This window comes from Branchiostoma floridae, chromosome 19 (genome assembly GCF_000003815.2).
Source record: "Branchiostoma floridae strain S238N-H82 chromosome 19, Bfl_VNyyK, whole genome shotgun sequence".
In the NCBI taxonomy this organism is placed as follows: domain Eukaryota; kingdom Metazoa; phylum Chordata; class Leptocardii; order Amphioxiformes; family Branchiostomatidae; genus Branchiostoma; species Branchiostoma floridae.
Genome location: NC_049997.1, coordinates 2010568 through 2020686, shown reverse-complemented (window position 1 = coordinate 2020686; position 10119 = coordinate 2010568).

Genomic DNA, 10119 nt, shown 5'->3' with positions numbered 1-10119 from the left:
CATTATGTCAAGATGCAGAAATCATCCTGAAAATTTTCAAATCAGAATGTATTCTTAGAAATATGATATAAGCTACATATTGTACAGCTTTCTGTGACATGTAATAAAGTGCCGTGACGAACACGGAATCAGGAAGAAAAAAAAAAACTCAGATCTGGAGGATTTTATGTCCAGATAGGACAAGACAACCCTTTCGGGAGGATACCAGTTGATCAAACCTGTGAAGAAACCAATGGCATCAACAAAGACAGGAAAACACCTGGAGGAACCAAGGGTTTTAGCTTCAAGCCCAATTCTGTCAGCAAGTACTGCCTTGTAGCAGAATATCGGAGCACATTCCTAAGACACCTCAAGGCTATGTTACATATTGGAGGCTCCACTAAGCACAATGACCTGCAACATACGAGGATCGCCAAGGATGAAGCCGATGCTAAATCTCTGGTGCCAATTCTACAGGACACTTGGTTGAACCCTTTTGACCCTGACCTACAGGATCTTGTTTGCTTCTCCACTGGAAAGGTTGCCACTCCCGATGTAGAACATGACTTGCTGCGAGCAAAAGATGTAGGCGAGGAAGCGTACCAAGCATTCCGAGAGCAACGACTGGAATCCGATCCTCCACAAGTGAACTTCCATGATACAATGACCAAGGCTAAGCTGAAAACCTTTACCAACTTGAACAAGAAGGTAACAGTCAAAGCTGAGAAGAACCAAGAAGTGATTCTCAAAGCCGATAGAAGATTGTTTGCTCAGATGATTGTCATAGCAGAGAGCAGAAATCTCAAGATGAGAGAAGTCCTATCCCATCCACTTGGACCACTCCCGTGGTCATTGGCTACACCTGATGGTATGCTGCGCAAAACAAATAAATCTCCCCTGGCTAAAGAGCTCTTGAAAAATGCACAACCAGTGGATGCAATCCCCAAGCCCTCAGCATGTGCAATTGATGGAATGGCTCTGGTCCAACGCCTTAAGGGTGACGACATGTCATTTGTAGCAATAGCTGAAAACCTGTTTCATAGAGTATAAAATGAGGGCAGTACAAGTCAAAGAGTCGATGTCGTTTTCGATGACTACAGAGAAACATCAATCAAGAAGAGAGTGCAGAGGCGGAGATGGAGGTGAATTTCAAAATATTCGCCCAAACCATCAGGTAAAGCAATGGAGGAAGTTCCTAAAAAATTCCAACAACAAACGGGCCATGATAGCATTTGTACGAGCGAATGAGGAGTGACAATACAAAGAAGCTATCAGGGAAGACACTGTTTGTAACGTGTGAAGACACATGCTATCAGCTGTCCCCCGGAAAGGTGAAAGTGGTCAACAAGCTTGGGTCGGCACAAGAAGAAGCCGACACCCGTCCATTCACAGTCAATTTGCGGCAATGAAGGAAGGAATCACTTGGTACAAACAGTATTTTGACATACGCATCATATAAACGGGTGTAAGCTATCCTTTGATAGGTTTTAACTTATTCCATACAACTCAAATGTTATGTTAACCGTTCAAGATAAAAGTGAGCTGATTTTAAAAGATTATGCTCATCCTCACTTTACTGTTTTACAGGCTGTGACACCGTCAGCTGCTTTGTGGGACGTGGGAAGGTGGGGGCACTTAAGATCATGATGGGAAGCCAGGAACGCCAAGAAACGTTACACCAACTGGGAGACAGCTGGGCCGTTACCCCGGACTTGTTCAGTAGGATCGAACGTTTCGTATGCCAGATGTACGTGTCCGCTACAACCGTTGCCGATCTGCAATACCATCTTTGAAGCATCCCATAACAAATGCCGTAGCATTTCCCACCAAATATCGAAACATAATCTAAAAGGTGATACCATGGAGCTTGCCATATTAAAGCCTACATGTATATACTGTGCCAATGTGTAACTGTGTACTAGTAACTGTTTGCTTAAAAATAAGCCTTCATTAGAAGATCACACTTAAGTTCTTACCAAAGCTGGGTGAGCTGTGCAGTGTCATGTCACGGATGACTCTTGTTCCAAAACCAGACCACATTAGAAGAAACTGTCTGGCTATTCGTCGAAGACTGACAGGTTTCTGGTTGCTCAATTTCACCACACATCTGTCCACCATCTGATCCAGCCATTCGGTGTAAGCCTCAATGGGTGCCTGCTCTTCTAGCAAAGTCTCAAACTCTTTGTATACTGTGTGAACATGGAAGGAGGGATGATCAACAAAAAGTATATAAATATATTAAGTATACATACATGTAACGTTATACATATACACATATGTCCAAGGCACCCCTATATCAAGTCTAAGGTACCATGAAGCCTTCACCAGGAAGGTTATGTATTGGGTAGAGTTTGTATGTGACCTCAAATAAAGTACGCACCCCAACTTTGGCAACAACTTGTAGCACCTTTTCAATTTTGAAAAGTTAAAAAAGTGCGTACTTTATTCGAGAATATACGGTACACATGCAACAATAGTTATTTCTGAGGTATGCACACTTCAGACATCAAGGTGTCCAATACATAATTTACAAAGCATCGATAACAATGCATTCGAAGACAACAAGGACAAAAGTTTTCAGCTCATTTTCGGGGCAGGCGAGCTCGTCGTGGGAAAAACACACTGTCACGTTCATCCCCAGATTTGTAGATAATAATCACATGTGCTCACGGCACAAGACGAGCATGATTCAACAGCAATCTTGAATTTCTTTTGGTGACCTACAACTCGTGTAAAAGTGTGAGGAACCGTTGCATTATTGGCCGGATCTACGGCTGAATGGGTCAAATTGAACGTACGCCGCCATTTTCCCGCCATTTTTAATGCTATGGCCAGCAGTAAAGTTTTACGTCATAGCGGTTGTGACGGACCAAAATTAAATGAAAATTCTTGTCAGTATACGCCCATTTTCTCATGACTTTTTGTATGCTCATGCAGATTTTTGTTTTGTGCAACTACTAACAGGAAAGAAAGGAACAACAGAGGATGTATAAAGGTACATAGCGGCAGTTAATTGTGCCGTGTTTTGTTCGGCCGGTATAGTGCACCCCCTTCCAACCACGCGCCCGTTCTCCGTGCAATTCCGCGGTGTGTTCAAATTACGATATTATGTTTTTAGCAGGACCAGAGAGACAAAATAATTTACACAGAAGAAGTGGCAAAGGTAAGCTGTAACAGCAACATGTAACTGGAGAAAATGATGCGTTGATCATTTGCCAAATTAGCATTGCTTGAGAAATTGCAGTAAACCGACCGGTATTATGCCAATGGATGTTACTCATTTGAAGGTCTCATGAAGACATACCTAACGGGAGGTGCCCCAACATGGTACACTTTTTCTTGCGCTCAAACTCATGGCGCTCCATCGCTAGTTGCCTGAGAGTGGTCAAATTTTGATGACTGAATTTTTTACACATAGATTTGAACAACATACTTGAATAAGAAATGCATTCATATGCTTCATGAACCTTTTGCGCTGCGTGTTACAAGCGGCAAACACTGTGAGACAATTTCGTGTATGTAACCATCCAATTTTGTGCTACGCTGCACAGTGTGCCTAACTTAGTACGCTTTTTTACATTTTGCTCTCTTCAGAAGTAAGTGGTAAATTAAAGTACACAGAAAAAAATTAATAGTATGATAGTTTATCTTTCTTTTGACAGTAAAATCGTGACTGTATGTACTTCTTGTCTCACATGAGGAAGGCTGTACCTAGAACAATCCAGCTGATGTTTTTACGGGCAATAGGCTGAATGCACTGATTGCGAATGCCCGACTAAAAAAAACATTACGAAAAAACGACACCACCAACATCAACAAAACTCTGTCTGATTATATGAAAATATCATCTACATCTCTCTATCAAGTCTTATTTTCATAGACAGCACGAATCATTTGTTACAGTCAAATAAATCTTTGGAGCGTTCTCTAGTCTGCCACCTTCACGGCCACACTTCCTTGGGAGTACAATGGTGGCAATGTTTATGTCGCTTCCTTTTGGTTGCTTTTCAACTCAACAAACATTTGAAGACCCATATTCATAGTGTTTTCTGGAGCTTTATTTATGTGTATCATGGCAGTTGTGTGACTGCTTGGAAGAGTTCGTATAGTTAGCGACACGAGCCGCCAATACGCAGAGGCCAGTGACCGCAGTGATTCAGCACTGTCAACATTACTGTTAGAATTCTGTTTTTAAAAAAACATGAAGTAAATATGTTAAAGTATACTTGGAATGCAAATTAAAGCTGTGTGCATGGACTTGGTTTATTTACCTTTGTAATCAGCATAGTCAGTGGCAACAAACACAGTGTACTTATGGATAATAAGATCAGCAAAAAATCGGTGCCATCTTACTACGGGAACCATCTTAGGGCGGCCCCCGTTACATACCAAATATCAAGACAATACAGCCAGGCATTCTCGAGTTATGCTGGTCAATTATGCACACACAAACACACACACACACACACACATGCTACTGAAGACATAACCATCTAGCGAAGGTACAAATTTGTTTTTGGGTTGTCTCTGACATATGGCCACATTAAAAAAATTAATGATTGTGGCCATATGTCACAGACAACCCCAAAACAAATTTCTGTTGAAATGTCTGAGGTATATTCATTTTTAACATAGCCTACAATCCCAAAATAAGTAATCTAACAGTAGTGTATGTCAAAAGTGTGAGGAAACTCTCAATACTAGGTAAACTATATACATTTGTATGTGTCCATATTTGGCGTTATCTGGTTTGATATCCACTGGACAGCCCAAAACACCATGACCATCATATCAGCACATTTACTGTGATTTTGCAAGCAATACTAATTTGACAAATGATCAACGTATCATTTTCCCCAGGAACATGTTGCTGTTACATCTTACCTTTGCCACTTCTATCTGATGTGTATCTTTTTTTTATCTCCCTGTCCTGCTAAGAACGTAAGAACGTAATATTAATATTGCTATTGTAAGACACCACGGAATTGTGCAGAGAATGGGCGCAAGGTTGGGAGGGGGTTCCATAATACACCACCAGGAAGAAACTTGTCACAATTAGCTGCCGTTATGTTCCTTACATCCTATGTTGTTCCTTTCTTTCCAGACCTTAGGTATGGGTTAAAATCGTATGTCGATGAATTTACTAACATTCCGCATGGCAATACAAATCATTTTCGGCATATTTGACTTCGGCAGGGCTTGGGTTAGTTGAGACAATCGAGAAAATTTTACTTGTTCCATTTTTGCACAGGGGTGATTTGAAACAGTCCATGTTGCGTGGAAAGGGGTATGGCTAAAATATGCTGTATTTGCTCTCAACATGCAAATGTTGGCCTTTATAGTGGTAATTGTTGTTACAAGAGTCTGAACATACTGTAAAACCATGTTCATTTTCGGCATATTTGACTTCGGCAGGGCTTGGGTTAGTTGAGACAATCGAGAAAATTGTACTTGTTCCATTTTTGCACAGGGGTGATTTGAAACAGTCCATGTTGCGTGGAAAGGGGTATGGCTAAAATATGCTGTATTTGCTCTCAACATGCAAATGTTGGCCTTTATAGTGGTAATTGTTGTTACAAGAGTCTGAACATACTGTAAAACAAAAAAATGAATTACTGAAGTAGTGTATACCGCAAAATTTAATGGAAATTGAATTTGGGTAATGTGTTCAAGGCACCCAATACCAAATTTTGAGTCATTTAGTTTTACCATTAGCCAAAAATATTTATTTTGGTCTGAAAATGGCTGGAAACCCTCTGACAAATTGTACAGGCATTACTTCCATTACCATAACACCACCAAAGAAATAAGCGATGATCTACTTGTGCCGGAACAGTAATTTCTGAGTTCAGACCACCACATGTTCAACACATGCTTTGATAATGAAGAATGTGAAGACAACAATGGCAAGAACATGTGAAGAACATACTGTCACGTTCATCGCCGGATTTGTAGATAATAATGTCACTTACTCACTAATTCAACAGCAATCTAAAATTTCTGTCGGTGACCTACAACTTGAGCAAAGGTGTGAAGAACAACTGCATTACAGCCCTGATCTATGGTTGAATGGGCAACATTGCATGTAGTTGTACGTCACAGTGGTTGTGAGGGATCAAGGCTAATTGGAAATTCTTGACAGTATACGTCTGTTTTCTCATGGCTTTTTGTATGCTCATGCAGCTTTTTGTTTTGTGCAATTACTACATGTAACAGGAAAAAAGATGTAACATGTAACAGGACACATACAGACACACCCAAAACTATACCAGATTCTAAATTTTTCACGGTGATAAACAAGAACAAAATCGTAGCAGGTACATAGCAGCAGTTAATTGTGCTGTGTTTCTTCCTGGCAGTATTATGGAACCCCCTCCCAACCACGTGTCCGTTCTCTACGCAATTCCGTAGTGTGTTATGATTATTACGTATTTAGCAGACAAGAGAGAAAAAAAAGATACACAGAAGTGGCAAAGGTAAACTGTGAGAGCAACATGTAACTGGGAAAAATGATGCATTGTTCAATTGTTAAATTGAGAAATCACAGTAAACGTGTCGGTATTATGGTAATGGCTGTTCAGGGCTCGAAATACCACATGCATATGCAAGTTTGTGCAAGTAAAATTGGTGTGGTGCAAGTAAGTTTAGACCAAACTTGCACCAGTGCAAGTTACTTTTGTCCTCTAATACCTGGCATTAGAAAAAGCTTACACACACCAAGAATATTGTTTGTCATTGAAAGGTAAAAGAAAATAACACTGAATAAAAAAAGCCTAAATTTGTTATTTCTAAATTTGGTTAGACATCCAGGTAAACTATTTTTTTTAAACAAATCCATCTCTACAATGCTAATGATTCCTATGGTGCTGTCTTACCTTGATTTGCATATGAGTAACATTTGCAGACTAATTAGTGACTTAAATATGTTCAACTGGTTTTTCCAGTTATATGTATTGTATTGAGTTGTTCTACCACTTTCTTTTGGAGATGCTTAAGACTAGTTACTGTGATGGATGTCACTCGAAGAGTCCAGAAGAAATCTATGGATCTTATCGAGTTGTAGACATTGAATTGTCTTTAATTGAGCCTGAATTCACAGTTTTTATGAAACAGTTTATACAATTTCAAACCAAAAATAAGATACGCTACGGAAAAACAAATATCCAAACATGTGGTCTTTACCGGTATGTATCCCCATTTACTCACGTACATTTGCAAATTTTCAGAAGAGGAGATAAGGGATTAACAGTTCACTATTTTGGGTCGTGCAAGTAAGTTTCTTTTGGTGCAAGTTACCTTTGGCTTAACTTGCACAGGTGCAAGTTGACTGACAAGTGTATTTCGAGCCCTGCTGTTAATAGGAGGTGTTCTAAAACTTGAGACCTTTTTTCAGGCACTAAATATCATGTCACTTTATTGTTACCTGTAAAATACTTTCAGATAAGACAATTTTGGACACGTAATGATCAATGTAATGTTTAAAACATATTTGAGTAAAAAATGTTGTTCAGTACGTTTTTGTACTTCCTATCTTGCTGTGGGGTCAGAGTAACAAGTTAAGAGGGACACTTACATTTTTGGATGAGTGTAAATTCCTGCTCACGTCCATTCTCCATTGTATACAGTGTCTGCTTCACAATACTGATAATATCAATTGCTCGCCAATCTTCAAGCATCTGTGATGTGATGTCACTGCTATGAATAACCGTCCGAGAAGCCTATTGGGAAACCAATAGTCATGAAATGAAATCTTCGTAGGAACTAGAGTTTGGCGACCTCATACCTGCATGAAATATTACGAGCTTGACAGTGTGTAAATGTTATGTAACACATTTACATGATTTATGCACAGTGCTGTTCATCATTGACTAATGTATACATGTCACAAGTATAAAATTTCCATCATTAATCATTAAGCGATTCTGCAATTTTTTGCATATATAATGCTAATAAGTTCCTTATTAACATATCTGGTATCTGCTTATGTTCCACCTATCCTCAGTGGATAAGTCCTCATTTGCACAACATGTAATAATAATATAATTGGATAAGCTACTCGCATGCCTAAAATGATGACTTTTCAGCTTTTGTCACACCGTACCTACAGACCAAGTATAAAACCAATCCACCCAGCCGTTCTTGAGTTGACAGACAGACATACACACACAAACGCAGGGTAAAACATAACCTCTATGAAATTTCATGGAGGTAATTAACTTAAGTTCAATGTAGTTAATAATTCAACAATAAAAAAGAAAGGTGAAATAGACATTATTGTACGCCAAAATAAAGCACAGTGCAATTGTCAACAAATTCAATAAGTAGGTTGTGGTTTGACATGTGTTACATATTTTGTACATCACTACTGTGCACTTACACACTGATATTATGTAAATTATCTTCACTTTCCTGCTTGGTAAGAACACAACTGAACAGTTACTGTGAATGAGGTACAGGAAGACTGAGAAAAATTGCAAAAATCGTTGCATTTCTGTTAAAAAATGGTACTAACAGTACAATAATTTACTGCAGCATATTTATTAATTTTTTGTTTGGTTGGTTAATGCTGAGGTTTAAGTGTAGAGTGCTTGGACCAAATGTACAATAATGTCATGATTGTGTAGAGAAACCAGTACAAACCACTGGAAGACGGAGGTTACTGTGAAAGTCTTGATGCCCTGAGAAACATTATTATTTCCCATATTATTTAAATGTTAAGGATATATCAGATTGGCAAAATTACAAAAATTCAACAGCTACAAATGTATTCGTCCGCGGCTGCGCAATCACACCATCCTTTTGAAAGGAAATAACTCGGGAAGGGGTTGACAGATCATCATGATATTTGGAATGTAGATAGCTTCAGATATGCCTTACATAATTAAAAGCTAATCATGCAAATCAGGCGCTATTTTGCATAATTAATGAGGACAGTTTATAGATGCACTGCATTTCATGTAAGAATTCTCAAAAATATGCCATATTTAACTCAAAAAGAAAGAAATGTTACGCTTAATGTTAGATTGGCAAAAATTACCAAAATTCCACAGCCATTCGTCCGGGCATGCTTCAGAAGTGCTTTCTTTGAATAATGGCTGTCAATGCAAACCAGAGGCTAATTTACATATTCAATGAGCACAGTTTATTAAGCCACAGCATTTCATTACTACTAGGGCACTTAAGCATGACATATGTAACTAAAGGAAGAGAAATATCGGTCAACATCAATTATGCAAACTGATACCTAATTTACATGATTAATTTGCTAGCAACATGTACGTTAAGTTGAACGTGCAGACGTAAGTCGTGCAAATTAGTGTCTCATTTACATATGATAATTTATGAAAAAATGCTACAATAGCTTTCTTTGCTAAGACTTCCATACTTTGAACACATTGTTATTAAGGTATAGAAGATCAACAGTTACTGATATCTTTTATGCAAATGAGGACCTCATTTGTATAATAAATGAGATACATTTATGATAGGTCACTCGTCAGAAGAGATCACCTTTCTTGTTAACAGCAATGCCCAACAAATATCAATTGCGTAAAACAATCTTGAAGTTCATACATACATGCAGCCAGGCAAAAGGATACAACAACAATCATTATAATATAGCCAGGGGACGTGGGCCAATCAGAAGGCCCCATTTCATGCTGGTTATGACGCCGTAACAGCCGTGCATTAAATTTTTGATTATCGCACGTGTGCATTAAAAACTTTTGAAAATTTAAACCAATCAGAAGGACAGACAAACAGGACGCTGGCCAATCAGAATGAGATATCCAGAAATCGCCAATCTGCCAAGACAGGGGAATAAGTACAGGCATGGCAGGGGGATGGCTCCCTCTATTAACATCGGTAGTGCGTGTTTCTTTGTTCAAAGAAAACATTTGCCGTCTTAAAACAACATTGAATTACCTATAATATTTAAGACAATAAAATCTATTTCAAGTCATGTCCAATTTAAACTGCAAATGGAAAATAAAATTATTTGCACCCCGGCCCATTCAAGTTCAGACGACAATAACACCACGGTCCGCCATTGAGTAGCGGTCATGGCGCTGGAGGACCAAAATGCTGCCTTTCTTCGGAGACGTCGTGTCTGGGTTCGTAGTGAACGAGATCTCAAGAGCT